Genomic DNA, 26,796 nt, shown 5'->3' with positions numbered 1-26,796 from the left:
GGATAAGAGTGAGTGTGGAGGTGCTCTACCTTGTCTGGACTAAAGGTCCTATTACACGAAACGATTATTGGCCGCATTCGGCCGATATCGGTCGTTACAGGCGATAATTGTCTGGTGTTATATCAAGCGGGGAACGAGGAGCAAGCAAGAGCAGACAGCGCTCCTCTCCATCACCATGTGTAATAGGGGCTTTAGATAGTCTTTAAACTTTGAGGAAAAGGGATTGTCAGGAGATATTTGCCGCTTGGTATTTGGCAATGGCTCAGATGTACTATTGTTGTAGGTTTTTTTATTATATGGATTTTATCTGACCGAGCTTTTTTAACCAGATTTACTAATATGGCGCATGCCTGAGAGAAGTTGAATATGTTGCCCCCCAATCAGATTTGTATAAACCATTAGAAAAAATTTAATACAAAAAAAAAAAAAAACACTGTCATTTTCCTACTTACACAATTCTGGTGAATTTTTCGGACCATTTTAATGATTGTGAAACAAAAAACAGTTTTGAAGGTTCCAATAGTAAATCTATAGAGTTCTTAGGAAAAAAACACCCAAATCTTAACCCATACAGCTGCTATTAAAAATAATAAAATTTTTGATGGGAACAGCAGTCTAGCTCCACCCCACTGTCAGCCGTGTGACTTAACGGGGTATTGAGCTAAAACATAACTTTTAATATGTTGCTGCCCATGGTGACACAAACAATTCCTTCCGTACTTGTTATTATCTATTCAGTCTCCTTCCCCCAGTTCTGAGCTGCTGATTTCTGTTGAAGACATAAAAATCTATGTGTGAGCTTTTCTCTCTGTCTCCTCCCCCTCCCTTCTGAGAAAGCTGACAGAAACAAGTCCCTGGAAGGCTTTATCTACACCTTTGTAGCTTCTTTGTAATGCTGGGAGGGTTATTCTGAGGTCAAGTTGCTCACTGTGATTAATTCTCCCAGCATTATAGAGTTGCTACAAAGTTGCAGATAGGGACTTGTTTACATAAGCCATCTCAGAAGGGAGGGGGAGACAGAGAGAAAGGCTCACACACAGATTTTTGTGTCCTCAGCAGAAAGCAGCAGCTCAGAACTGTGGGAAGGAGACTGAATAGATAATAAGTATAAAAGGAATTGTTAGTCTTACCATGGGCAGCAACATATCAAAAGTTATGTTTGAGCAGAATACCCATTTTATAGCTGAGAACTAACTAGTCACTTGAGCTTCCACAATGCTGTGATCCCTTGTAAGAATACTTCAAGAATGATCCCATTTTTATTAAAGGGGCAGATATTAATAGTATTACATCATGGATTTAAGGTGGATTTTAAAGGGGTTATACAGTGCTACAAAAACAAGCCCACTTTCCCCCCTCTCTTGTCTCCAGGTCAGGTGCGGTTTGCAATTTAAGCTCCATTTACTTCGATGAGAACTGAGTTTGTGTTACGGCCGCGGCGGCGTCCCGCGTTCCGGGCCGCCGCCGCGACCGCTACCTGCCCTATGCAGCAGCCGGTGTCCATAGTCGGGGACCCGGCGCTGCTGTCACCTCGGCCCCGGGGGGCGCCTCACCTCTCCACGCTCCTGTCTCCCGCTGTGCCGGCCGGCGCGCGCGTCCCCGCCTCCTAGGGCGCGCGCGCGCCGGCTGTCTCAGATTTAAAGGGGCAGTGCGCTCCTAATTGGTAGTTGCACCCAATCACTCCCCTATAAATCCCAGCATGCCCTGTCCTTAGTGTTGGAGCCTCTACATGCTTCCCATAGCGTTTGGCCCAGCTCCCTGTTGTTCCTGTGTCCTGTCCGTTACCTGGTCCCAAGTCCCTGTTCCTGAGTCCTGTCCGTTACCTGGTCCCAAGTCCCTGTTCCTGGTTCCTGTTCCCCTGTCACTCCACCTGTTCCCGTGTCCAGCCTGTCACGTGCTCTCTCATCTGCAGACTTTTGCCTGTGCCATCTCCTGCCACGCCTCGCCTGCCGACACCAGCAACCAAGCCAGGGGTAGCGACCTGGGGGTCGCCTGCCGCAGCAAGTCCATCCCGCCTTGCGGCGGGCTCTGGTGAAAACCAGCGACCCCTTAGACTCCGCTCCCTGGTGAGGTTTGTGCCATCGCTGGTGCCGGTCCAGTGGATCCACTACTCCGGGCGTTACAGTAGGCTCCAACCATGGATCCCGGCGAGGTGCCAGATCTCCGTGACGTCGCCAGAGTGGTCGCGCAACAGGCTCAACAAATCCAGAAACAGTCACAGCAGATCCAGCAACTCACTGCCGCCTTACAGCAGCAGACTACTGCCCAGCGCACACCATCTCCTGACGCTGCTTCTTCACTCCGACTGGCTCTCCCAAGCAAGTACTCTGGGGACTCTAAGTTGTGCAGAGGATTCCTGACTCAGTGCACCATGCACATTGAACTTTTGAGTAGTCAGTTTTCCACCGAGCGCTCTAAAGTGGCTTTCATCATCAGCCTATTAGAGGGTAGAGCCCTGGCCTGGGCCACGCCACTGTGGGACCGTGATGATCCTGTTGCTGCCAATCTCCGGGCCTTCCTATTCGAGTTTCGCTCCGTCTTTGAGGAACCTGCCCGTGCTTCTTCGGCCGAGACTGCTCTCCTCAACCTCTCTCAAGGCAGCTCCTCTGTCGGTGACTACGCCATCCAGTTCCGCACCCTGGCAGCTGAATTGGACTGGAACGAGGCCGCCCTGTTGGCCACCTTCAAGAAGGGCCTGTCTAGTCGAGTGAGAGACGTGCTCGCTGCCCGAGACCTGCCTACCTCCCTGAACGAACTCATTCTACTGGCCACCCGAGTTGATACTCGTTTTTCGGAGAGGGAGGAGGAGGTTCGGCATGAACATTTACTAACCCATTCCCGTCGCCACCCCCAGCTGGCGCCGGTTTTCCAGAATCCTGACCTTTCGATGTCCCAGCCCTCTCCTGAGATTCCTATGCAGGTGGAACGGGCTCACCTGACGCCTGATGAAAGAATCCGGCGCCTGGAGCAGAATCTCTGTCTCTATTGCGGTGGTTCCGATCACTTCCGGCTGGGATGTTCCCTACGTCCCCAAACATCCGGAGGACGCTCGCACCTAGGTCCGGTGGGACAGGTGTCCCTAGGTGCGAATGCCACCATTCCAAGTCTGTCTATGCCTGTTTCCATCCGGACTCCCTCAGGACAAAATCATCAGACTACTGCCTTCCTCGATTCTGGCTCAGCAGGCAGTTTTATTGCGGCAACATTGGTCCAAAGATGGCGGCTACCCGTGACCCGACTAGCCAGGCCCCTGACTATCTCCTCGGTCACGGGCGAAATTCTTACCGACCGTGTGTACTACCAGACCGCATCTTTAGTCCTCCAGGTGGGTCCTTCACATCAAGAAGAGATATCCTTCTACGTCCTGCCCCATTCTTCCCCCGCGGTCCTCCTGGGACTCCCGTGGCTACAAGAACATGCCCCTCAGCTGGACTGGAGAACCGGGGAGATTCTCAGTTGGGGTCAGGACTGTTCCCACCAGTGTCTCAAGTCACCTCAGACCAAGTGTATTATGTCATTTCCTGTCCCGGCCAAGCCTCTATCCGGCCTACCGGCAGAAGACCAAGACTCGGCGGATGCCTTCTCTGCCGAGGTGTACCCTCTCCCCGTACCCAAGACTAAGGTCGTGTCCTCTCTCCACCGGAAGAACTCACAGAAGGTCCCTTGCCACGTTATACCGCCTGATCGCCTAGTACCAGTCGTCACCTCCACTCTTCAGAGAGTACCCCCCGGAAAGACTCATGTTCACCCTGCGCTTCGAAGAGGTATTTTGAACTGGGGACATTCCTCGTTGGAGGCCGGGCACCCGGGAGTCCGTAAGACCGGCCAACGGATCTCTCGCCACTACTGGTGGTCCAGCCTATCCCAAGATGTCAAAGACTTTGTGGCTTCCTGTGCCATTTGCAGGCAAGAAAGAGGGGGAGGCCAAAGGGGGGGGGTACTGTTACGGCCGCGGCGGCGTCCCGCGTTCCGGGCCGCCGCCGCGACCGCTACCTGCCCTATGCAGCAGCCGGTGTCCATAGTCGGGGACCCGGCGCTGCTGTCACCTCGGCCCCGGGGGGCGCCTCACCTCTCCACGCTCCTGTCTCCCGCTGTGCCGGCCGGCGCGCGCGTCCCCGCCTCCTCGGGCGCGCGCGCGCCGGCTGTCTCAGATTTAAAGGGGCAGTGCGCTCCTAATTGGTAGTTGCACCCAATCACTCCCCTATAAATCCCAGCATGCCCTGTCCTTAGTGTTGGAGCCTCTACATGCTTCCCATAGCGTTTGGCCCAGCCCCCTGTTGTTCCTGTGTCCTGTCCGTTACCTGGTCCCAAGTCCCTGTTCCTGAGTCCTGTCCGTTACCTGGTCCCAAGTCCCTGTTCCTGGTTCCTGTTCCCCTGTCACTCCACCTGTTCCCGTGTCCAGCCTGTCACGTGCTCTCTCATCTGCAGACTTTTGCCTGTGCCATCTCCTGCCACGCCTCGCCTGCCGACACCAGCAACCAAGCCAGGGGTAGCGACCTGGGGGTCGCCTGCCGCAGCAAGTCCATCCCGCCTTGCGGCGGGCTCTGGTGAAAACCAGCGACCCCTTAGACTCCGCTCCCTGGTGAGGTTTGTGCCATCGCTGGTGCCGGTCCAGTGGATCCACTACTCCGGGCGTTACAGTTTGAAACCCCTACCCAAACTGGAGACAAGAGAGGGGGAAAAGTGGCCATGTTTTTGTAGCACTGGATAACCCTTTTAACTATAACATTCAGGCTATATGTTCACATGCCACAAAAAAAACCAAAACATAATACAGTCGTATTTGTGATATAATAATACGCTCCATTGTAGTCACTGGGTAATGGGCCTGCAGAGAACACGCGGTATATCATAACGCCTGTAATTGATTTACGATCATTTACCACCTGTTTTAGCACAGTATGACCATTTCTTTTTTCACCTGTTTTACACGTTGTTTATATTTTTCTACTGTGTGAACATAGTCAGCAGGTTGTTACATCCTGCTGTTGGCTGCCTCCTATCCCAGCGACATTAGGGCATAGCTATGGTCAGGAACTCCTGACTAGATACACAATACCAGCTAAACTACTCCTCCCCCCATGCTTTATACCGCATCTGGATATGAGCTCCTCTCATGCATGCTAAAAGGAAAAGTCCGGCAAAATATTTTATTAAAGTATTGTATGGCCCCCCTAAAGTTATACAAATCCCCAATATACACTTATTATGGGAAATGCTTATAAAGTGCTTTTTTCCCTGCACTTACTACTGCATCAAGGCCTCACTTCCTGGATAACATGGTGATGTCACTTCCTGGATAACATGGTGATGTCACAACCCGACTCCCAGAGCTGTGCGGGCTGTGGCTGCTGGAGTGGATGATGGCAGGGGGACACTGAGGGACACAGGGCACTGGAGGGACACTGAGCATCCCTCTTCCATCATCCTCTCCAGCAGCCACAGCCCGCACAGCTCTAGGAGTCGGGTCGTGACATCACCATGTTATCCAGGAAGTGACATCACCATGTTATCCAGGAAGTGACATCACCATGTTATCCAGGAAGTGACATTACCATGTTATCCTGGAAGTGACATCACCATGTTATCCAGGAAGTGACATTACCATATTATCCAGTGTCACTGCCGCGGCGGTGTCCCGTGCTCTGGGCCGCCGCTGCGACCTCTCCATGCAGCCGCCGGGGTCCATGTGCAGGGACCCGGCGCTGCTACTAGTTCAGCCCCGGGGGGCTCCTTACCTCGCCCCGCTCCTGTCACCCGCTGTGCTGGCCGACGCGCGCGCCGGCTGTCTCAGATTTAAAGGGGCAGTGCGCTCCTAATTGGTTTTAGTGTTAATCACTCCCCTATAAGTTCCCGCCCTGCCCCCTCCCAGGTGTTGGAGCCTCTGCATGCTTTCCATAGCGTTTGGCCCAGCTCCCTGTTGTTCCTGACCTTAGTCCTTGTCCCTTGTTCCTGTCCGCAGTCCTTGTCCCTAGTCCTTGCCCGCTGCCTTCCCATTGTTCCTGAGTCCTGTCTGCCACCTGCGATCACACCTACAGACCTCTGCCTGCACTACTCTCCTGCCTACTGCTCCTGCCACGCCTCGCCTGCCGTCACTAGCAACCAAGCAAGGGGTAGCGACCTGGGGGTCGCCTGCCGCAGCAATTCCATCCCGCCTTGCGGCAGGCTCTGGTGAAAACCAGCGGCCCCTTAGACTCCGCTCCCTGGTGAGGTTAGTGCCATCGCTAGTGACGGTCCAGTGGATCCACTACTCGAGGCGTTACAGTAGGCTCCAACCATGGATCCCGGCGAGGTGCCTGATATCCGCGACATAGCCCGAGTGGTCGCCCAACAGGCTCAACAAATCCAGCAACAGTCGCAGCAGATCCAGCAACATACTGCCGCCTTACAGCAGCATACTATAGACCAGCGCACAACACCTCCTGCTGCTTCTTCGACACTTCGACTGGCTCTCCCAAGCAAATACGGTGGTGACTCCAAGTTGTGCAGAGGATTCCTGACTCAATGCACCATGCACATTGAACTTTTAAGTAGTCAGTTTTCCACCGAGCGCTCTAAAGTGGCTTTCATCATCAGCCTACTGGAGGGTAGAGCTCTGGCTTGGGCCACGCCACTGTGGGACCGAGATGACCCTGCTGCTGCCAATCTCCGAACCTTCCTGGCCGAGTTTCGCTCCGTCTTTGAGGAACCTGCCCGTGCCTCTTCAGCTGAGACTGCTCTGCTCAACCTCTCTCAAGGGAGCTCAAGATTACGCCATCCAGTTCCGCACCCTGGCAGCGGAATTAGACTGGAATGAGGCCGCTCTAATAGCTACCTTCAAGAAGGGCCTGTCCAGTCGGGTGAGAGACATCCTTTCCGCCCGAGACCTACCTACCTCCCTGAACGAACTCATCCTACTGGCCACCAGGATCGATACTCGTTTTTCTGAGAGAGAGGAGGAGGTCTGGCATGAACGGCGACTAAGCCTGTCCCGTCGCCATCACCAGCTGGCGCCGGGCTTCCAGAATCCTGATGTTCCGGAGATTCCTATGCAGGTGGAACGGGCTCACCTGACGCCTGATGAGAGAATTCGTCGTCTGGAGCTGAATCTCTGCCTCTACTGCGGTGGTCCGGATCACTTTCGGCTGAGATGTCCACAACGTCCTCAATCGTCCGGGAAACGCCAGCACCTAGGTCTGGTGGGAGAGGCCTCCCTAAGTGTGAATGCCACCTCTCCAAGGTTGTCTATGCCAGTCTCCATCCAGACACCCACGGGACAAAATCATCAGACTACTGCTTTTCTCGATTCTGGGTCAGCAGGCAGTTTTATTGCAGCTACATTGGTCCAAAGATGGCGGCTACCCGTGACCCAACTAGCCAGACCCCTGACTATCTCCTCGGTCACGGGCGAGATTCTTACCGACCATGTGCACTACCAGACTGCACCTCTAGTCCTCCAGGTGGGCACTTCACATCAGGAAAAGATCTCCTTCTACGTCCTGCCCCATTCGTCTTCCACCATCCTCCTGGGACTCCCTTGGCTGCGATTACATGCCCCTAAGCTGGACTGGAGAACCGGGAAGATTCTCAGTTGGGGTCAGGACTGTTCCAACCGGTGTCTGAGATCACCTCAGCCCAAGTACTCTATGTTGTCTACCGACCCCGCCAAGCCTCTATCCGGCCTACCGGCGGAATACCAAGACTTGCCTGATGCCTTCTCTGCCACGGAGGCGGACTCTCTACCACCTCATCGGGCGTACGATTGTCCCATAGACCTCCTTCCTGGAACTTCTCCTCCACAAGGTCGGGTGTACCCTCTTTCCGTACCCGAGACTGAGGCCATGTCCTCTTTCATCCGCAAATCCACATCCCCTCGCCACATAGGGATGGACTTCATCACTGATTTGCCTCCACCTGCAGGCAAGAAAGAGGGGGAGGCCAAAGGGGGGGGTACTGTCACAGCCGCGGCGGCGTCCCGTGCTCCGGGCCGCCGCCGCGACCTCTCCATGCAGCCGCCAGGGTCCATGTGCAGCCCCGGGGGGCGCCTTACCTCGCCCCGCTCCTGTCACCCGCTGTGCTGGCCGACTCAGATTTAAAGGGGCAGTGCGCTCCTAATTGGTTTTAGTGTCAATCACTCCCCTATAAGTTCCAGCCCTGCCCCCTCCCAGGTGTTGGAGCCTCTGCATGCTTTCCATAGCGTTTGGCCCAGCTCCCTGTTGTTCCTGACCTTAGTCCTTGTCCCTTGTTCCTGTCCGCAGTCCTTGCCCGCTGCCTTCCCATTGTTCCTGAGTCCTGTCCGCCACCTGCGATCACGCCTACAGACCTCTGCCTGCCTACTGCTCCTGCCACGCCTCGCCTGCCGTCACCAGCAACCAAGCCAGGGGTAGCGACCTGGGGGTCGCCTGCCGCAGCAAGTCCATCCCGCCTTGCAGCGGGCTCTGGTGAAAAACAGCGGCCCCTTAGACTCCGCTCCCTGGTGAGGTTACTGCCATCGCTAGTGACGGTCCAGTGGATCCACTACTCCAGGCGTTACATCCAGGAAGTGAAATTACCATGTTATCCAGAAAGTGACCTCACCATGTTATCCAGGAAGTGACATCCCCATGTTATCCAGGAAGTGACATCACCATGTTATCCAGGAAGTGACCTCACTATGTTATCCAGGAAGTGACATCACCTTGTTATCCAGGAAGTGACATCACCATGTTATCCAGGAAGTGAAGCCTTGATGCAGTAGTAATTGCAGGGAAAAAAGCACTTTATAAGCATTTCTCGTAATAAGAGTATATTGGTGATTTGTATAACTTTTGGGGGACAATACAATACTTTAATAAAAAATTTTGCTGGACTTCTCCTTTAAGTCCAGTCATTCAGCATTTTAATACCGATGACTTTTCCAGGACTTCCTAAGGCTGCATCCAACTTCCTTAGCCACTGATATTCAAATGCCTAAATAAGTTCTTACTGTATCCCTGCTTGTTCAGAATGTGAGGCCAGGCAGTAGTGTTGAGCGATCAGTAAAACTCTTAGCACTAGAGTCAGTGGCGTAGCTATAGGGGTCGCCGGGGTCGCCATGGCGACCGGGCCCCTACGCTAGGGGGGCCCGCACGGCCCCCCTTGCCACTTGTTTTTGAGCATCCAGAGAAGCTGCGGCCGCGCAGCTTCTCAGGATGCACAGATCGCTTTGATGTTCCGCCCGCACAGTGAGCGGGCGGAACATCAAAGCGATCAGAATACAGGAGAAGGACCTGTCAGCGTCCTCCTCCTGTATTCTCTCCCATAGGCTGCCGGCACTTCATGCCAGCAGCCTATGGGAGGCCGGGACGTGACCTCTCCGGCAGGCGTGATGATGTGACGTCATCACGTCTGCCGGAAGTCCCGTCCCTGCGGCTCGCAAGATGGAGCCCGAAGAGGAGGAGGAAGAGCTGCTGCCTGCACAGCGCGGATTAGGTGAGTAGGATGTTTGTTTTTTTAGTGGCACCTCTGGGGGCATTATTAGTGTATGGGGGGCACCTCTGGGGGCAGTATTATTGTATGGGGGCACCTCTGGGGGCATTATTAGTTCATAGGGGCACCTCTGGGGGCATTATTAGCTCATGGGGGCACCTCTGGGGGCGTTATTAGTTCATAGGGGGCAACTCTGGGGGCATTATTAGTTCATGGGGGCACCTCTGGAGGCATTATTAGTTCATGGGGGCATTATTAGTTCATGGGGGCACCTCTGGAGGCATTATTAGTTCATGGGGGCATTATTAGTTCATGGGGGCACCTCTGGAGGCATTATTAGTTCATAGAGGGCAACTCTGGGGGCATTATTAGTTCATGGAGGCACCTCTGGGGGCATTATTAGTTCATAGGGGGCAACTCTGGGGGCATTATTAGTTCATGGGGGCACCTCTGGGGGCATTATTAGTTCATGGGGGCACCTCTGGGGGCACTATTAGCTCATGGGGGCACCTCTGGGGGCGTTATTAGTTCATAGGGGGCAACTCTGGGGGCATTATTAGTTCATGGGGGCATTATTAGTTCATGGGGGCACCTCTGGGGGCATTTTTAGCTCATGGGGGCCACCTCTGGGGGCATTATTAGCTCATGGGGGCACCTCTGGGGGCATTATTAGCTCATGGGGGCACTTCTGGGGGCATTATTAGTTGATGGGGGCACCTCTGGGGCCATTATTTGTTCATGGGGGCACCTCTGGGGCTATTATTAGCTCATGGGGGCACAGCAGGGAATCCTACATACAGGGGGCATCCCATATTCCTACTCACTTTACTGCACATTACACCAAACAGTGCAGTTACTATGGGAGCCTACAAGAGGGAGGAAGGGAAGGAAGTTGTTAGAAATGTGCGGAGCCTAAATTGTTTGTCTCGCAGGTTCTAAGGGGATGAAACGTATCTGGAAGGAATCATCTTGGAGGACTGGGCCGGATGAAGAGGAAAAGGGAAAGTGACGCCTCAGATCAAAGAAGACATCACCGGTGAGTCACTGTATGACAGTTTTCTTATTTTGTAGAACATCATTTAGTAGGGGTGCCCCGAGGTGGAAAAGGTTGGGAAGCACTGCGCTAATCTGTCCCGCTGCGCCCGCTGGCACATGCTGTCATCTGATTGGGCCTCTTACCTAATCAGATGACAGCAAGTACCAGCGCCCCCTCCTCCAGACATCTGCCTTGGCGGCCCAAGCTATGTCCTATGGCCGTATCTTTACCGCGTTGAGCTCCAGCTTGTGCTGCATCTACATTATCTGTACTCAGAGATATCACTGTGTTATCTGTGGTGTTACATAGGACTGCAGGGGACATCTACTACATGATCTGTACTCAGAGATATCACTCTGTTATCTGTAGTGTTACATAGGACTGCAGGGGACATCTACTACATTATCTGTACTCAGAGATATCACTGCGTTATCTGTGGTGTTACATAGGACTGCAGATGACTACTACATTATCTGTACTCAGAGGGATATCACTGTTATCTGTGGTGTTACATAGGACTGCAGGTGATATCAGGTGACTTCTGCAGGTTGCAGAAGTTCAAACTTCATCGTGCCCTGCTGACAGTTTATTATGGGAGTTTTGCAGCATGTGGCTCTTCAGGTTGCAGCACTACAACCCCCATCGTTTCCAACTGGCAGTTCATGATGAGAGTTGTAGTTTTTCAGCTGTAGAGTCAAAGATTGGAATACAATGATTAGACAATGACACATACAGTCCATTAATTATAGGGGGCAGTAGTGCAGTACATGAGGTGGAGGCAGTGACAGGGCATTAGAACATGGTGGCACATTAGAGTAATTGGATATAACGTTAGATAGGACTTTGCCTGATCGGGGGGAGATGGGGGGGCCCCAAGCTAAAATTTTGCACCAGGGCCCATCAGCCTTTAGCTACGCCCCTGACTAGAGTGCTTGTTACTTAGTGCTCAAGTGCTCTACTCATGTAACAAGCCCCATTTAAATTAATGGTAGAATCAAGCATTTAATCAGGTGCCCCCTGCTCAGCAGAATGGAGGGTGCCTAGTTAATCTATTGCATTTTTCATTCTGGGGTTCTGGGTTCAAATCCCACCAAGGGCAACATCTGCAAAGAGTTTGTATGTTCTCTCCGTGTTTGCGTGGGTTTCCTCCCACACCCAAAACATACAGAAAAGTCAGTTTAAATTATAAGCCCTAATAGGGACAGGGACCAACGTTGGCAAAGTGTATAAAGTGCTGCAGAATCAGTTTGTGCTATACAAACAAAAGCATTATTATTATTATTATTATTATTATTATTATTATTATTATTATTATTATCATCAATTACAGGCATACCGCCAAAATTCTAATGTTTCTTGCATAGCATCTTGTAAAACCTAAGAGGTTGTGCAGCTGCTATAGTAATAAATAATAAAGTAGGCATACTTACCTGTCCACTCTCTTCACCATGCCCTTCTGCGCTGGCTCCGACCCCCTGCTCGGTGAGAGCTCCCTCAGCCAGTCACTGCGCTGTCCTGCCACAGTCAGTGATTGACTGGGTGGGCTGTCACTGAGTGGAGGACCAGAGCTGGCAGTTGAGGACATCTGGAGGAGCGCGGACAGGTAAGTATGTCTGCTTTATTATTTGCTGTGTATGCTGGGGACGGGTATTACTGTGCTTTATTGTTTTTTATTGTGGCCTTAACAATTTTGCAGCTCCCGGTTTTTTTAATAAATAATGATGCCAGGAGCTCTGAAACAGTTTAAATATTCGTGCTGCTGTACTGACACAGTGCAAATATTTAAAAAGCACCCCCATGCTCGATCAAGCACTATGCTCAGTGGATGATCTTCTTTCAGATATTGCTGTCGTACATGTAGATATAAGGTTCACACCCGACTGCGTCCATCCCTAAAATATTATCTACAAATAAAAACCTCAGAACTGACCCTGAAGCTCTAGAAGATCTCAGGAAATATTTCGCAGGAACCTTCCCCTCCCAGGTCAGCTATTAAAGGGCCGGGACCGTCTTTTGTAAACTCTGCAACTTTTTACTAGTTTTTGAATACAATTTCTCAGCTTTTTTTTATGCAATTTTTTTTTTATTAAATTTTTTTAACATAGGTACAATAGTTCTTGACAACATCAAATACGCTGGATACGGGATTAAAATACAATTTAGCAAATGGTAAACAATAAAGAAAACATAACATAGGAAACATAGGAACCTAATATCTCATGTGCAACAAAGAGAATTTATGCATTCATTCATAACGTAATGGTCAAACAGAATGATACAACAGGGATGGTCAAACAGGGATACAAATCAACAGTCCAGGCAATCTTAAACTTTGTAATTGGGTTTATTAGGAAAATATGCCATTATCTGCATTCAAAAAGACTTTCCCCAGGTCCCCCCCCTCCTCTCTCTCATTTACTGCTCATTATCAGGAAATCTAGTCTCATTTACATCAGTCAAGCCCTGTGTAACCTATGGAGAGGGGAGGGGGGAGGAGGGAGATTAGTCGCCAGCAGAGAGCAGTGAACAAAGGATTACACAGCAGGACCTGTGTGAAGCCAATATTCAGAGGTCAGAGAGGTCAGTGCTGATTGTCAGAGGAGATAGCCCAGTGATGTAGCTGTAAATTTACTCTTTGGTGTCCTGTTTTGGTGCCTCATCTCCACTCTCCATAAGAGAACCCGAAGACTGCTTTTTCATGATAAAAATGCATTTTTCGGCTAATAAACCCAGTTACAAAGTTTCTTAAAATCGCCTGTACTATTGATTTCTGCAAAAAACTATTTAAACGACAGTGAAACGACAGTACTGTAACGTTATTAAGTAGAAACCTTGTCGTAAGAACTCTGAAGCCAAACGTTCCATTAGGAGTGAAATTTTGGTAATGAATTTGATGCCAGAGAAAATTTGTATTCATACCAACAAGTCATTGTTAAACTATTGATAATGTATGTTAAAGATGGCACTGTGCCACTCCCCCAATCACTTACAATTTTAAGTCTAATGTAATAGTATGTAAGGGTATGTTCACACTGAGCAAATTCGGTGGAATTCCACGGCGGAGCTCTCCGACGCAGAATACCGACTGTCTCAGCACCAGACACTGTGTGTATGGGAGGGCTTTCACGCCTCCACTCTCCGCGTCTCTCCGCTCAAAGAATTGACATGTCAAGAAGGAGGAAGCGGAGGTGCACAAGCCATCCCATAGACACACAGTCTGAGGCAGGTGGAATTCCACCAAGTAAGATTATAGTTCTGAGATCAGAAGAAAAAATGGAGGCATCAATATTCAATAAAGTAAGTGAAGGATGAATAATAATTATAAAAAAAACTGGCAATAGTTGAGACAAAAACTTCCCAATATTCTTCCATAATTGTAAGATGATGGAGTAGTCCCACCAAATATGTAGGAAACTGCCAATAGAGTCGCATCGCTAACAGTTGTTGGTTGAACTATTAAAGGGGTTATCCAGCGCTACAAAAACATGGCCACTTTCTTCCAGAGACAGCACCACTCTTGTCTCCAGCTTGGGCTGGGTTTTTCTGCCCAGTTCCATTGAAGTGAATGGAGCTTGATGGGGTTATCCAGCGCTACAAAAACATGGCCACTTTCTTCCAGAGACAGCACCGCTCTTGTCTCCAGCTTGGGCTGGGTTTTTCTGCCCAGTTCCATTGAAGTGAATGAAGCTTAATTGCAAACCGCACCTGAACTAGAGACAAGAGTCGTGTTGTCTCAAAAAAAAAAGTGGCCATGTTTTTGTACCCCTTTAATTTTTGATAATCTGGTGGGAACTAAGTACCATCTATTCAGAAGGGTTTTTTAAATCTTTTTTTGGAAAATTCTAAATGATCTGTACAGCGAGAAATTGATAGAATATGTGTTGCCGAGGCGAGCACACTTTGATTTCTCAGCTTGCTGTCAGTGAATAGAAGCCTCCTTGGCTGAAAACCAGTTTTGTACTGTGACGGCTGCCAGGGAGCCCCCCCACCCCCCCTGTTATAGTTACCGACCTCGGTAGAATAAGATGATTATAAAGATTATGTAGCACTAAACATTCCATGTGTGATCTATTCAGGAATTTATACATGTATGAGTTTATCACGTACATCTTGTCCCTGTGCACCTTGTGATTGTACGCGCCTTGGCAGCAGCTGCCTGACATTGGTTTATTATATCTTATTTCATTCATGGTTATGGGGGCTTCCATAAAGGTCTGTCTGTCTGTAGGTCCATCTACAGATCCCATTGTCTCCATGATATGGAATAGGAGTGGGGATGTCTGTCTTGCTATGGACCCTTGGACGCTGCCCGCCTCTCTGTAATCCGCAGCATGATACCTTACCCATATGGATTGAACATACAGGTTGCAGGAGACATGATGAACATTGTGGCTTGCACCAGGGAGTGTCTCCCTTCTCTGTTGCTGTGTTCAGGCGGCAGGTTCACTTTAATATGGAATAGCAGTAAAATTCAGTTCTATATCACACCATATGCTGCATTCAGAGTGTTTTTCTGCAAGGCAATCTCCAGCCGAGCCGCACAGCGAGCGAGAGAGTCAGACAAGCCAAATGTCCTCAGTGAACCCAGGAGGGGGAGAAGGACACACATTATATTCCACTTGTTATCTGCTCCCCACCAGCTACATGGACAGGTTTTATTGCCCTTGCATCTCCAGATGTAGATGAGGGATGGTCAGGCTGAAGGAACACATCCCTGCTACAACACTTTTATCTATCATCGAAAAATACAATAGTGAACCCCCTCTAAATAAGTGAGCCCCCCGGGCCGGTGAGATCCACATTGATAATTCATTTCATGGAGCTCAGAAAAACATCTGAGAGGGAAGTGGGAAAAGGAAGGGGGGGGGGGGATAATGAACGGTTGTAGGTAAGGAAAACCGCCCCCCTGCACAACTCCTGAACAATATCACAAAGGTGCATAGAGGATTACAGTGGTTATATTCTTGTATATAGGGGGCAGTTTTATAGTAGTTATATTTATATAGGAACAATATTATAGTAGTTATATTCTTGTATATAGGAGCAGTATTATAGTAGTTATATTCTTGTATATAGGAGCAGTATTATAGTAGTTATATTCCTGTACATAGGAGCAGTATTATAGTAGTTATATTCTTGTATATGGGAGCAGTATTATAGTAGTTATATTCCTGTATATAGGAGCAGTATTATAGTAGTTATATTCTTGTATATAGGAGGCAGTATTATAGTAGTTATATTCTTGTATATAGGAGGCAGTATTATAGTAGTTATATTCCTGTATATAGGAGCAGTATTATAGTAGTTATATTCTTGTATATGGGAGCAGTATTATAGTAGTTATATTCCTGTATATAGGAGCAGTATTATAGTAGTTATATTCTTGTATATAGGAGCAGTATTATAGTAGTTATGCGGTTCAGGGAAGAAACAGAGTGCTGCACCTCACACCTATGGCTGATACTAGTGCCGCTAGGCTAAATAAAAAACTCATCAGAATTTTGTGTATGAATTGATCAAGCCATACTGCCCCATGTACCTCGTGCCAGTATCTGATACACATGGGTCCCTACACTAAGTCCACACCGTGCCAGTCAGTGGCCACCAACCCCGCAGGCGTGCACAGCCAGGGAACGGGGGCCATGGGACGGCCCTGCAACCCCCATGCCACAGGACCAGACCCAAAAACACCACACCAGAACCCGGCCAGCACCGCCGGCGGAGAAGGTCGCCCCCAAGCAGCACAAGTCTGGATAAGGTATTACACTCACCATAGCTGCAGCAAACAGAATGGGAAAAAAACAGGAGGGATTAAAACCATGTGCACTCAGGTGTCTCCTGCTAATTGCGGTCATGTGGGTCTCACCAGGAGGAGTGCAAAACACGGAGAAAAGAGAGAAACAAAATGCGGTTCAGGGAAGAAACAGAGTGCTGCACCTCACACCTATGGCTGATACTAGTGCCGCTAGGCTAAATAAAAAAACACATCAGAATTTTGTGTATGAATTGATCAAGCCATACTGCCCCATGTACCTCGTGCCGGTATCTGATACACATGGGTCCCTACACTAAGTCCACACCGTGCCAGTCAGTGGCCACCAACAACGCAGGCGTGCACGGCGAGGGAACGGGGGCCATGGGACGGCCCTGCAACCCCCATGCCACAGGACCAGACCCAAAAACACCACACCAGAACCCGGCCAGCACCGCCGGCGGAGAAGGTCGCCCCCAAACAGCACAAGTCTGGATAAGGTATTACACTCACCATAGCTGCTGCAGACAGAATGGGAAAAGACAGGAGGGATTAAAACCATGTGCACTCAGGTGTCTCCTGGGGTCTCCTGCCGTCCCATGGCCCCCGTTCCCTGACTGTGCACGCCTGCGGGGTTGGTGGCCACTGACTGGCACGATGTGGACTTAGTGTAGGGACCCATGTGTATCAGATAACTGCACGATGGTACATGGGGCAGTATGGCTTGATCAATTCATACACTAAATTCTGATGTGTTTTTTATTTAGCCTAGCGGCACTAGTATCAGCCATAGGTGTGAGGTGCAGCACTCTGTTTCTTCCCTGAACCGCATTATAGTAGTTATATTCCTGTATATAGGAGCAGTATTATAGTATTTATATTTTTGTATATAAGGGGCAGTATTATAGTAGGTATATTCTTGTATATAGGAGCAGTATTATAGTAGTTATATTCTTGTATATAGGAGGCAGTATTATAGTAGTTATATCCCTGTATATAGGCGGCAGTATTAATAGTTATATTCTTGTATATAGGGAGCAGTATTATAGTAGTTATTTTCTTATACATGGGGGGCAGTATTATAGTAGTTATATCCTTGTACATAGGGGCAGTATTATAGTAGTTATTTTCTGTCACTGGTTTAGTACTTTCTGTTTAAAGGGCTATTGAGTGTCTTTTTTCCCATAGACAATATTCGTAAAATGTTAGTAATATTAGGAGTATAAATGATTGAAAATATTAAAAACAGAAATAAATATAGATATACACTAGCTGTGTATTTATACTTTCTCATTGAGCCCCTATTCTTAGTATTGTTCACAATGGAACAGTTCTATTCTGTTATAGCTGAATGACAAGGGATGGTTCAGATGTGGGGGTCTGTGCTGCATTCTCATCCAGCTTCGGTAATTGCCCCTTATATAAAACCTGCATCAATGGAAACTCTTAACTTGTCTTGAGATTTCTCCTAATTAAGTGATATTCACCCCCCTCCCACTACCCAAAGAACACAGATGCGGAGGCCTCTACATCTCTACATACAGTCATGGCCTCTCACAGGGGCACGCTCACAGACGCCTCAGTTTAACCCTTATGCATCCTGGACAATATAGATATCGGGTCCCAGCAGTGACCTATGGAATGATCATAATGTCAGACCTGTATGATTACATTAATACTATGAATCCTACCATACATAATCGTCACTATTATTGTTGCATACACAGAGCCCAGTGGAGCTTGCAGCCCCCTCCGCCAATAAGGAAGTACCGTGAAAAGTGGTGTTAAAAATAAAAATTATTAACGCTTATTAACTCTGCACGGAATTGTGTTTTTTATTGCCTTCATGTATATAGACAGATGGATGTATAAGTATCCTGTACCCCAAGTGTCAGTGTGTCCTTATCCTGTACCCCAAGTGTCATTATCCTGTGCTCCAAGTGTCAGCGTGTCCTTATCCTGTACCCTAAGTGTCCTTATCCTGTACCCCAAGTGTCATTATCCTGTGCTCCAAGTGTCAGCGTGTCCTTATCCTGCACCCCAAGTGTCATTATCCTGTACCCCAAGTGTCATTATCCTGTACCCCAAGTGTCATTATCCTGTGCTCCAAGTGTCATTATCCTGTGCTCCAAGTGTCAGCGTGTCCTTATACTGTACCCCAAGTGTTCTTATCCTGTACCCCAAGTGTCATTATCCTGTGCTCCAAGTGTCAGCGTGTCCTTATCCTGTACCCTAAGTGTCCTTATCCTGTACCCCAAGTGTCATTATCCTGTGCTCCAAGTGTCAGCGTGTCCTTATCCTGCACCCCAAGTGTCATTATCCTGTACCCCAAGTGTCATTATCCTGTACCCCAAGTGTCATTATCCTGTACCCCAAGTGTCATTATCCTGTGCTCCAAGTGTCATTATCCTGTGCTCCAAGTGTCAGCGTGTCCTTATACTGTACCCCAAGTGTCACTATCCTGTACCCCAAGTGTCAGTGTGTCACTATCCTGTACCCCAAGTGTCATTATCCTGTACCCCAAGTGTCAGTGTGTCACTATCCTGTACCCCAAGTGTCATTATCCTGTACCCCAAGTGTCAGCGTGTCCTTATCCTGTACCCCAAATGTCAGCGTGTCCTTATCCTGTACCCCAAGTGTAATTATCCTGTACCCCAAGTGTCATTGTGTCCTTATCCTGTACCCCATGTCTCAGCGTGTCATTGTCTTGTACCTCAAGTGTCAGCAGTCCCGGCAAATAATGTCCCGGGTATGTCCTGGCAATGTCCTGGCATGACGTTCGCCCCGCCCCGTAAGGGCCCCCAAAGCAAACCAGAAGTAAATTAAAGTACAGCTGTCAGTATTGGCTGGAGTCTGTATATTCCACCTCCAGCCACTAGATGTCGCTCTCACCTCCCAGCTACAGGGCCTGGCAGGGACACCACTCCTGCCCCAGAAGAGCCTGAAGGATGAAAGTGTCCGTGTGCTGCTGTGAGCAGGTAATGGCGAGGAGCCCATATGAGGGGATTATGGTGGAGGAGGTAAAGCTATATACATTGGTGTGAGAGGCCAGGAGAATAGTGATCAGAGCTGTGACTGGTATATACTGTATACACAGCTCTGATTACCAGTCTCCTAGTCTCTCACACCAGTGTATATAGCTATATACCTCCTGCAGCATCATCCCCTCATGTGGGCTCCTCGGTATACCACCAGTCTCACACCACACTGTATTATACTGGTGGTATACTGAGGGGATTATATACCAGTATATACCAGTCACAGCACACTGTATTATACTGGTGGTATACTGAGGGGCCCACATGAGGGGATTATATACCAGTCACACAACACTGTATTATACTGGTGGTATACTGAGGGGCCCACATGAGGGGATTATATACCAGTATATACCAGTCACACCTCACTGTATTATACTGGTGGTATACTGAGGGGATTATATACCAGTATATACCAGTCACACCTCACTGTATTATACTGGTGGTATACTGAGGGACCCACATGAGGGGATTATATACCAGTATATACCAGTCACAGCACACTGTATTATACTGGTGGTATACTGAGGGGCCCACATGAGGGGGGATTATATACCAGTATATACCAGTCACACCACACTGTATTATACTGGTGGTATACTGAGGGCCACATGAGGGGATTATATACCAGTATATACCAGTCACACCACACTGTATTATACTGGTGGTATACTGAGGGGCCCACATGAGGGGATTATATACCAGTATATACCAGTCACAGCACACTGTATTATACTGGTGGTATACTGAGGGGCCCACATGAGGGGATTATATACCAGTCACACCACACTGTATTATACTGGTGGTATACTGAGGGGCCCACATGAGGGGGGATTATATACCAGTATATACCAGTATATACCAGTCACACCTCACTGTATTATACTGGTGGTATACTGAGGGGCCCACATGAGGGGATTATATACCAGTCACACCACACTGTATTATACTGGTGGTATACTGAGGGGCCCACATGAGGGGATTATATACCAGTATATACCAGTCACACCTCACTGTATTATACTGGTGGTATACTGAGGGGCCCACATGAGGGGGGACTATATACCAGTATATACCAGTCACACCTCACTTTATTATACTGGTGGTATACTGAGGGGCCCACATGAGGGGGGACTATATTCCAGTATATACCATTCACACCTCACTGTATTATACTGGTGGTATACTGAGGGGCCCACATGAGGGGAGATTATATACCAGTATATACCAGTCACACCTCACTGTATTATACTGGTGGTATACTGAGGGGCCCACATGAGGGGAGATTATATACCAGTATATACCAGTCACACCTCACTGTATTATACTGGTGGTATACTGAGGGCCACATGAGGGGGGATTATATACCAGTATATACCAGTCACACCTCTACCTGTACCCCAAGTGTAAGCTTCTCCTTATCCTGTACCCCAAGTGTCATTGTGTCCTTATCCTGTACCACAAGTGTCAGCGTGTCCTTATCCTGTACCACAAGTGTCAGCGTCTCCTTATCCTGTACCCTAAGTGTCAGTGTATCATTGTCCTGTACCCCAAGTGTCAGCGTCTCCTTACCCTGTACCCCAAGTGTCAGCATTTCCTTATTCTGTACCCCAAGTGTCAGCATGTCCTTATCCTGTACCCCAAGTGTCAGCATTTCCTTATTCTGTACCCCAAGTGTCAGGGTGTCTTTATCCTGCACCCCAAGTGTCATAATCCTTTACCCCAAGTGTCCTTATCCTGTACCCCAAATGTCAGCGTGTCCTTATCCTGTACCCCAAGTGTCAGTGTGTCCTTATCCTGTACCCCAAGTGTCAGCGTGTCCTTATCCTGTACCCCAAGTGTCCTTATCCTGTACCCCAAGTGTCAGCGTGTCCTTATCCTGTACCCCAAGTGTCATTATCCTGTACCCCAAGTGTCCTTATCCTGTACCCCAAGTGTCAGTGTGTCCTTATCCTGTACCCCAAGTGTCAGCGTGTCCTTATCCTGTACCCCAAGTGTCCTTATCCTGTACCCCAAGTGTCCTTATCCTGTACCCCAAGTGTCAGCGTGTCCTTATCCTGTACCCCAAGTGTCATTATCCTGCACCCCAAGTGTCATTATCCTGTACCCCAAGTGTCAGCATGTCCTTATCCTGTACCCCAAGTGTCATTATCCTGTACCCCAAGTGTCCTTATCCTGTACCCCAAGTGTCAGTGTGTCCTTATCCTGTACCCCAAGTGTCAGCGTGTCCTTATCCTGTACCCCAAGTGTCCTTATCCTGTACCCCAAGTGTCCTTATCCTGTACCCCAAGTGTCAGCGTGTCCTTATCCTGTACCCCAAGTGTCATTATCCTGCACCCCAAGTGTCATTATCCTGTACCCCAAGTGTCAGCATGTCCTTATCCTGTACCCCAAGTGTCATTATCCTGTGCTTTATTGTCAGTTTGTTGTGATATTGTTTTGATATTCTTTGTGGTTGTCTCCTGTCTCCTATTTTGGTATACTATATAGTATAGTATACTATACTCCCAAAATGTTATGCTTCCTGGTTCTGACCCAATTTCCACCTATCAGAAGTGACTGTTTCAGCTGCAGATACAGATACATGTACTATTGTCTCGTCTATTGTAGGTTGGATTGTAGGGGGAGCTAATGTGTCTGGAGTAACCTGGAGCAGACAATGCAGGAACCTACAGGCAACTGGAGACATCTCCACAGCATGGCGGGAGCAGCAACCTGATGTGGATACTGAGCATGGCGGCCAGACACACAGGGAGGTGAGACGGTGTGCTGTGTGCCCCCATACAAGACAGGAGAAGGGGCGCTGAAACCCTTATAGAATAAACTCAGGAGGATCCTGGGTGATTGGTATTCACCATAGGCAACTATGTGATCATAGCTGCACCTGACTATGAAGGAGGGGACATTGCATGTCTGGGGGTTACATCACTGCAGCATCATTGTCTATAGGCGACATAACAGATAGACCCCATACACATATATCACATATACAGGCATATAAGATGGAATAATATAATAACTGGGGCATAGAGTTAGTATAGAGAAAGAGAGGAGCTGGAAATGAGCAAGGAAGATATACTGCCATAGTCCCAGGTGGGAAAACACCACAAACCTCAACAATCATCCAAATTGGAGGATGATGATGATTATAATAGGAATCGGTGGACTTTGATTTATTGATAGAGAGAAAATCCCTATATCTATCTAGTATCTATCATAGAAAGGAAGATAGTTATATACATGTTGTAGAGTGATACTTGTATAGAGAGAGAGATGGAGAGGTATATAAGAATACATAGGTAGATAGATATAGTTATACACATTACACATTCGAGACAGATACTATATAGCAATATATCTATAGGGATAGGTGTTTATAGATACATGTATAAAGAGCTACCAGCATATAGATACGTATACGTAGAGTGATAAGTATATAGAGATACATAAAATATATATACTGTAGAGAGACATACAGATATATGATGAATGAAGTATGACTGATACATATAGATAGTTTTATACATATATATTTATGTAGGTATATAAAGAAACATATGCAGTGATTGTGATAGGTATATAGAGACATATAGGGGGACAGGTGAGTATTTAGATGCATGCTATATAGTTCGCCGATTTCCCTCTCTATAGCCGTATATATATATATCTCACTCATCATTACATATAGGATTCTGTGCGTCCGGTCTTCTCATTTATCATCCTTTCAGAATAATGGCTTAATATACAAATAGTCATTACTATAATAAGTGCCATCTATTCCAGCTCCTGCCTGACACCAGTGTAAGGGGAGGTATACGCTGCCATATACGCCTGTCTAGACATCCCCACCATAGACAGCGGCTCCTACACGGGAGCCATATTGTCACTTCTGCTCGGTTTATCCTCAAGGTGGAAATTTATACAAAAGAAAGGAGCTCAAAATCCCCACAAATAAAGCGACGGAGCAAGAAGAAAAAAAAAAGAAATTGGAGGGGCGGTGGGGTCCTCGGTGGACCCATTTTATGGAACAAAGAGTCGGCTGATAATTCAATTCATAAAACCGATCTGAGAGGCAACACTGTCTCAGCCGTATAAGATCCATAAGTGGAGACAAAGGAGACGTCACAATGCGTCATCATGTCACCGCACATCGCTGTGTACTGTATAGGCTCCGCACCGTATAGTGTGCATGTTCTACCCTCATCCCCGAAATCTCATTGAAGAATCCCCCAGATAGCATCACACGGACATTTCTGGAGACCTGCACCACATGGCTGAATTTTTAAACTGGAGGCGTGAGGCATGCTGGGAATTTAGATGAGATGCTATGAGGTCAGGCTGCAATGTACTGAGCTGATTTTGATACGCCCCGGGGGTACTTTGCGCTGCTCTCAAAGGAAGAAAGGTTTAAAAAAAAAAAAAAAAAGCGAACAGGAAATATATTCAGTGCAAGCATTGTGTGCCTTATCCTCTATTTGTCAGCCTAAATTATTCAGCTTCGCTCTGTCCCTTTAATTGCATGAAAAGGGGCGGAGCTTCAACAAGTACCATGCAAATGAATGCAAGTATTAATCCTCTGCAAAGTGCACGGGAGGTTACGATGCAGCAGAGCCGTGCCTGCTCGATGGGCATGTACCGGCAGCCCACCCTTCACCGGCACCAGAGCTGCCCATGGCACACACTGGCATCCATGGAATTCACTGTATTTCCTATTACAGATGCAAGAGCACAACTCCCAGCTCCCAAGAGCCTAACCCGTGGATTTCACAAGCAAAACATCACAAGTTAGGGTCTCAGGGAATGCGAGGGGTGCAGAGCTATTCAACTCACCTACAAGAATCCTAATAAAAGAAGTGAATGAACCCTTCAGTTTGCTCCTCAGTCACAATAGTCAGGCAGCGGTGCTGCAATGCATGGGTTAAGGATGGAGCCGTACAGGAGCCGAGATGCTAAATAGCTGCAGCTAGAGATGGAGCGCAGCCCGCCTTTATCGGATTCCTTGATACACCCCAGATTCACAGGCGCAGGCCCCCTGCATGGGGGGGGGGGACCAAACCATAGTTGGGCTCACCCCAAAAATTTCCAGTCTTGATTCCCGGCCCAACATGCATCATCCTTAATTTTCATTGTTAGCTTTTGGGTGTGAAGAAAATTAGAAAATTGCAAATGTATAAACAGACAGACATACATCTAGTTATGGAGCGGAGAGCGCGGTGGTGGTGGCGGCAGCAGCGGTGGTGGCGGTGGTGTATGCCCTGGACACTGGGCCTCACTCATTCTTGGCTGCACGTCAAGGGGAATGATCAGAGCATCTGTATCCACTAAACTCGAAAAAAAAAAGAAATAGGGGGGAGGGTGAAAACTCGCTCCCCACCCTCCATTTACAGGCACCTCCATTCTTACACAGTCCAGAGCTCCTTACACCCTGCAGAACATTCCGCCCCGGTGCCATTCCACCCTCTTGTCTGCATGCAGCTCACAGCTGTAGGTACATGCCCAGTACCAGCTCCTGGCCCCCCACCCCTCGCCCCCTTTGCCTCCTGTATTCCAAATAGAGGCAGGGCTGCAAATCCCAGGTCTTCTTTTCATTTAGTCTCGGGGGGCCCCTGTGTGGGGCGTCTTCCTACCTAGACCTTAAAGGGGTGGAGGAGCAAAAAAAAAAAGTGGGAAAGGGAGCTAAACTAGACAATAAAGACGGCGGCTGCACTAAAGTCAATTCTATGGATGGCCGACCATGAGGCGATGCTAAGAATTATTGCGGCCGCTCTGGACCGTTCGATGCTTTGCACGCTTTCAGCTCATCTTGCACAGAAGGCGACGCTGGTGGCGGCAGCGGGGCCACCATCTCTCATGGAAGCCGATACATGCAAGGAAGTCATTCCCTGTCTGTAGAGCCCAGGCGTAAGGGCATCAGCCCCTTCCTTACCTTTCCTGCCTTCTGCATCCCCCTCCTTGCTCCTTCCATGGCACCTGAGCGCTCCCCACTATGCTGCGCACTCCGCTCGCCCCTCTGCTCCCCGGCTTTCTGGCAATTCCCCTTATTCTGCATGCAGGCAGGCTCCTGGAGACGACATTGGCAGCACCGAGCCCCTGCCTTGCAGAAAGAACATTTAATCTTCAATGCCTCCCTTATGCTCCAGCAGAAAGAGGTAGAGACATGGGGGGGTGACGACAAGGGGGATGCTGACAGACGGCAAAATGAGGCACAAATCAACGACAAGATGAAATTTCCAAACCCACACTGCCCCCTCTTCTGCTTCACCCTGTGCTCCTGGAAAGCTGCAGGCTCTGGTTACATTGCATCTATTGCCAGTCATAACACAGATTCCATGCATGCCTACTAATTCTTTAGCAGTACAAGCCAATGATACAACGCCTCTTCCTGAGACCCCAGCTTCACCCCTTTCTCCATTGTCATTTATCAATTTCTTTTTTTTTTTCTTTTGCCTTTGCAAATGCTATAGTGATGGGATTGCAGGGTGCAGGGTGCTCAGCAGGACTCCATATCAATGGTGCAATTCATAGACATGGCTGCAGAGACCAGGTGGTCAGATAGAAGTGTAATTAAAAATACTTGCAGGCCAGACAGCGATCGGGTGTCCAGAGCCAGTGGCTCTGTTATATAAAGAAACGGAACACCTAGTCCCTCGCACAGCCTCGTGGTGAGCCGCTGCCACCGCCGGGGGGATCTCGCTCTTTCCACCAGATGCATCCATTATATTAATAGCTTATAACACAAGGTCGGAGGGTTACACAACCAGAGGTCACCGGAGACCCCTGAACCCCGTTTCTTCCTTTAGGGGGATCAGTCAGTTTGCTCGTGTCCCCCTTTAAGGGTCTCATGTGAAGGGGCCCTATTTACCACCAGGTCTGTGTTTTGCTAACCTGACTTGGGTTACAAAAGGTGGCGATGATCAGAGATAGGGAGCCGGTGTCGGTTACATGGGGACGAAATTGAAACCTTGTTCCGAGATCATCCCTCCTGAGAGATCTGCTATATTCAGGGAACATATTGGAGATGATAATCCAGGGTCGGCAGGATACAGATGACACTGGTTGTGAAGAGCAACAAACTAGGAACAATGTATCAATTATCAGGAACCGTGGTTAGATGTCTGTAGCCGGAGAATATAGCAATGTGGAGACATGTAGATGGACTTGTAGTGGATTATTAGATTCATTGTTCACCCCCCGCTCTGTCAGGTCACACAACCAGGAAGGCAAAAAGAAAAAAAAAAAAGTCCAATAGATCATTGATCTCAACATGGAGCAGATCTCGGCCATACAGGAAACACAGGAGTGTGAGTGTCCCTAGTGTATTCCCATATAGTAAGTCAATAACGTAGATCAAAGGTGCGCGACATCAGACCGGACAAGTACTGGATATCCAATGGATTACTGTAATAGAAAAGTGTTGATTATCGGATATCAGATTAAAGGAATGTCCCTACAGAACTATATGTTTATATCGGCCTTTGTATATATAGGTGACTTTGCATATATGCAAATGAAAGAAACTGTGTAATATATCTTATCAGACAAAA

At 48.5% G+C, this 26,796-nt stretch overlaps 1 protein-coding gene across 2 annotated transcripts in view; it reads left to right on the top strand.

Moving 5' to 3' along the window:
* The first annotated feature begins 19,110 nt into the window (after positions 1 to 19,110).
* The window catches only part of LOC138769675 (surfactant protein C-like), a 30,321-nt gene continuing 22,635 nt past the window's right edge, over positions 19,111 to 26,796 (top strand). For both annotated transcript variants that reach the window (XR_011359281.1, XM_069948283.1), the window contains exons 1-2: positions 19,111 to 19,192; positions 21,863 to 22,008. The gene's annotated coding sequence lies outside the window, so the exon portion shown is untranslated. The remainder of the gene's footprint in view (positions 19,193 to 21,862; positions 22,009 to 26,796) is intronic.

Source organism: Dendropsophus ebraccatus, chromosome 12 (assembly GCF_027789765.1).
Source record: "Dendropsophus ebraccatus isolate aDenEbr1 chromosome 12, aDenEbr1.pat, whole genome shotgun sequence".
NCBI lineage: Eukaryota > Metazoa > Chordata > Amphibia > Anura > Hylidae > Dendropsophus > Dendropsophus ebraccatus.
This window is presented reverse-complemented; position numbering and strand designations above follow the sequence as displayed.